Source organism: Eretmochelys imbricata, chromosome 7, assembly GCF_965152235.1.
Source record: "Eretmochelys imbricata isolate rEreImb1 chromosome 7, rEreImb1.hap1, whole genome shotgun sequence".
In the NCBI taxonomy this organism is placed as follows: domain Eukaryota; kingdom Metazoa; phylum Chordata; order Testudines; family Cheloniidae; genus Eretmochelys; species Eretmochelys imbricata.
The window spans coordinates 2,202,185-2,207,216 of record NC_135578.1 but is presented as its reverse complement, the minus strand read 5'-3'; positions in this window follow the sequence as shown (position 1 = coordinate 2,207,216).

Sequence of the window (5,032 nt, the reverse complement as noted above, 5' to 3'; positions counted from 1 at the left end):
GCTTAAAGAGGAAAGGCACGTTTATCGTCAGATTTATAGTTTGAGTCGTAATGTCGAACCATATTAACCAGCCTGAGTAGCCTGTTCCGAAACGCCCCAAAGCACCAGCTTTGAAATTACAATAATGCTAGGATGGCAGGAATGCCCTCTAAGTAATTGATAGTTTGCAGGGAAATTCTTCCTGCATTAGCCCATTCCTTACTCTCAGTGAGTTACTAGGAGTGGTTGCTAATATGGGCCTGAAGGTGCTAATTCACAAAGACATTTTAGCTGCACACAGTGATGAACTCGCCAGTTGGCCAAGGAAATCTTGATGGGTCCCAGCAGCTGGCTAGAAAGGTGCAAAACCAAGCATTGTGTTTGCTAGCCATGGAGGGCAGCATGGGTTGCGGATGATGTGAGGAATACCAAGGAACATGCCAGAATGTGACCATTTAGCCTGCTGGCCAGAAACAAAAGCTACGGGAATTTGACACCCAAATCACTTAGGCATCGTGAAAATGCCAGCCTAAGAAGTATCATCAGAAGGGGATAGAGAGAGGCTGTGCCTTGAGAAGCTTGAAATAATGCCAGTGCACTTCAAAGTGCCTCATTTAAACCTGTCAAAATGCCACAGCATGCCAATGGTATTAGTAAACTCCCAGATTCACATCCAGCAGCCCTTCAGACCTTATCTTGGTCAAGCACTCTTTGCATTGGAGTCAATGGGAATTTTGTCTGCCTGAGTGCCGCTGTGCGGTTGGTATCCCACGTTTCAGACAGTGCCTCTGTCCTTCTGGGCAATGAAACTAGATGCAACAGTAACGTCAGATACCATCTTAACTGAGCATTAGAAAAAGATCCGAGGAACTGCAATTCAAATGACCAGGCTGTCTGTGGGGAACAAACTTGCCATTCTGTTAAATTCCTTCCACACATTATAAAAGCGCAATAATAGTCTTTAATAAATCTTCATGAGTTCTTTACAAGATCAGGCTGTAAGACTGGGAGGCAACTGGTGCTGTCTCTCTCTTCCACTTCTGTAAAATTCCAGCTTTTTCTTTCTCCATCCAGGTTACAAATGGCCTGGGGCAAAAAATACACCCCGGGACACATTCTACCTTTGCAGCACAAAGCTCCAGTTCTCGCCATGGGAACTAGATCTAAAATCACATATTCAGAATCATGTTCTTTGTAGGGGATGGTGAGCTGTGTAGCAGCTGTGTAGCCTCAAATTCAATCTCAAAACATCACTGTGTGGTCGATACAGGAACTCAGCACTGTTAGCCCGATTGCGCAGGGGACAAAGTGAAGCCTGGAAGACAAGTAATTCACCCCAGGACACAGAGTCTGGTTGGTGTCTGAGCCAGTTTGAACAGATAGCACCCTGTCTTCAGCTCATTGGGCCTCACTTTGATGTCAGGTAAGTGACCTGATTGCCACTTTCAGACTTTACAACTCCTATGACTGAGGCCGGCAGCTCTCAACCCACAGGTTGCATGCAGCCCAATTAGCACGCAGCTGCAGCCCAGCTCAGTTGTGTGTTAAAGGCCGTGGGCTCCCAGCTTCCCTGCCATGCGGTGGGCTCGGAGCTGCCGGCTACCGCCAGCTCTGCACAGCGGGGTCCAGGCTGCCGGCTGCCACCCAGCCCCATGCAGGGTCTGGGGTCCTGGCTGCTACCTGGCCCGGCACAGCGGGATCGGGGTCCCAGCTGCTGCAGGGTCCCGCACGGTGGGGTCCAGGGTTATGGCAGGATCAGGGGTCCCCACCCCATGCCCGGCTTTCCGCTCCTGGTCCCACTCCGTGGAGGGGTCTCTGGGTGGAGGGTGCTGGGCATAGGGGTTTGTGGGGCAGGTCAGGTGGGGGACAATATGGTTCTCAACCTGCACCCCAGGTAACACTTTGTGGCCTGCATATGCGGCCCACAATGAGAAATAGGTTTGGAATCGCTGACTTAGGCGGTGATACGCGTCCCTTTGAAGGGAGGCTTTGTACTTCGGTGTTTCCATGTGTGTAGCACAACCATGGTTTATCTTCAGGTGCATTTACCATGGTATAAACCATCTTACATCAGCTAGACCAGTATTAACACAGGAAAACAAAATAACTAACCCCCCCTTTCCCCCCACACCCAGCAGCCCCCGCAGCCTCTGGATAGCATTTACATATGCAGGCCTTTCCCTGCAGCCTGTCAGAAAGGAGCTTGACAAGCCAGGGAATGAATTGCAGACCCAGGGGCCTTCCTCTGACCCCTGGCATGCAGATTTCAGCTGTGAGATTTTATTGACATTCATGCACAGACAGCTGTTTGGTTTCCAGAGTAGAAAAGTTGAGCTAAATGAGAGTGACCAGTGGAAATGTGTGCCTTTGATTTCCGTGATCTGTCCCCAGCCACCTCCCATCCTGCCGTCCTCCTCCCTCTGTACTCCCTGTGCTATAAACTCTTCTCTGTGCAGTTTAAATGTACGCTATTTGACGCCTTGTAAACCACATCAAATATGATCTGACAAGGCCCCTTAACAATGAAGGATTTTGCACAAAATCTTCAGGCACTAATTCAATTTCAGGGCTCTTTTCCCATTAAAATCAGTGTGTGACATCACCAGAAAACCTTGACTGAATTATAACCTTGTATTTCTTATAGGGCATTTTTTCCTGTGGGCAACAAGGTTTTTTATTTGAATCAAGGATTAGCATAAAAAAGCTGAAGAGATTCCAATGTGCTTAATGCGGGTTTGGTTTGCTTTGGGAAAGATGAAACATTGTGGCACCAAGAGAACAACCGTCTTCTCTTCCAGGGATAATGGCTTATTATTATTATACTGTGGAAATTATTTTCCAATAAACACTGAGTTTAGTTTTTCTCTCTCCCTTTGCCAGTGGTTCCGCGATCCTCTTCTCTTGCGTTACCAGTGAACGTTCAGAGTGAATCGCTGTACTTCTGCTTGATTCTTGTGTAGCATTTCTGAGGATTGTTTTTTATGTCCTATATAAATCAGAGTAACACACGGCAAAGCCCAAAGGCACTGAGTGGCTTTGAATATTTAAGCTACTGTCTCTCCTTCCTGCAGTGGCCCATAGCAGCCTTTTAAGGGCGGTGACGATCTTCGCTCAAGAACACGCGCTGGCATTTTCTTGTGACTGGATTATTGATGAGACTCTCCCAGCTCTGAGACAGCTTTCAGAGACTATCATCTAAATCCCTCTTAATTCGCAGCTTATTGGCCATAATGGTTCTGAATAAATATTTTGTGCCAATCTCTCTCATGTGGGCACCAAGTCACTGGCTACAAACTATCCATAAAAATGTCATAAGTCACACGCTCCTGGATAAGACGACCTTGACTGTTACACGACGTCCTATTCTGTTAAATTGTCAGCTAGCGTTCCCTGGGAGAGTGTAAAGGAAACCCTGATTTCAGCTCCCCCCCACCCCATGTCACTAATGCACACCAACTGCCTAGTAAAAATGGAACTTTAGCTACCAAATACAAGCACTGTGAGCGATTTGCTGTATTACAATCTCATCTAGCTGCCCCAGATGAGACGATGACTCCCTTGTGCAAGCTGCTGTAAACACAGCTAGTGAGAGACGGCCTCTGCCCATAGAGCTGACAATCTGCAATGACAGCAACGGTGGGCGGGGAAAACGGCGGCGGGCATTGAACGCACCTCTCCGAGGTCACCTCTCCACTTGGCCATGCTGCCTTGGCAACAGTGGGAGTGCTTTCAAGGGTTGCTGCAAGCCTGACATCACATGGGTAAGTTGCACTGTCTTGTTAGTGTGATTCCTCCAGGTCATTATCCGCGGGTGTGAAACGTGCGCCACTGGGCCGAGAAAGCCGCCCTGCGTGGCAAGGGGCTGCTGTTCCCTGCCGGGCAGTTGGTTTGTGCCAGGCAGCATTGCAGGCCCCATGCAGCTCTGCCAGAACCATTGCTGCCACATGGCAGCTTGCTGAATGCCTTTGCGGGGAGGGATAGCTCAGTGGTTTGCTAAACCCAGGGTTGTGAGTTCAATCCTTGAGGGGGCCGTTTAGGGATCTGGGGCAAAAATTGGGGATGAGTCCTGCTTTGAGCAGGGGGTTGGACAAGATGACCTCCTGAGGTCCCTTCCAACCCTGATATTCTATGATGATCCCCTGCCTTGGTGTGGGAGGGTGCAGGCCACCCAGCTGGTGAGGGTGATCATGTTATCCCTTTAGACAGACTCCGGATTGCTGCAGGGGGGGATCATTATCCCACCAGACCTTTATCAGCTGAGCTCCATTTCAGCACTAGCAGCTGGGGGGTGGGAGACTTATTCCAGGCATTATGCACCTGAAGGATCCATCCCTTGCTTCCTGGCTCAGGGTGGGAACAATCTGCCCGCTAGAACGTCAGAGGAGCACTGAGCATGTCGATTCCGTCCTGAGTGCGCTGACGGCCTGCCTGAAACCCAACACCTAGAGCCCAATGCCAGGCGGTGGGCGGGCGTCACAGACTCATCTCCTGGGAAAATGGAAGTCACAGGCCGACACATAAGAACATACCTGGCAGTGTCCAAAGGGAACAGCCTGTAGGCGTGGGCCCCTGCAGAGCTCTGGAGGTTCCCGCAGTCTGCACAGGATAGTAGCCACAGAAGCCGTGTATCGAGTGGCTTTTGTTTAATGGCATTGCCCTGTGTCATGAGTGAAGGGGCTTTTTGCTCACTTTCCACACTGGATTTGTGGCCTGTTTACTTAGATGCTTTGTCCTGGTTCCTAATGTTGTAATTAAACCTTGTGAAGGTGCCCACAGCCTTCAGGAATGTGGTATTAATTTGTTTAATGACTGTGCTTATTATCAAAGGAGCAGATAGTGACTGGAGAGGAGACATGGTAGTCACCCAGCCTAGGGTTTCTTCTAACGAATGCCTCGTCTGTCTAATGAACGAGAAGGGGATTTTATTCCTAAATCAAATTGTAATACTAAAAATTTCAATTTCTGAGCCCAGTGTTTATCTGTGAAGCCCAAATTAATCCATGAAGAAGATAATTTGCGGCAGTGAATTCTATCACAAGCTGATGGATTGTTA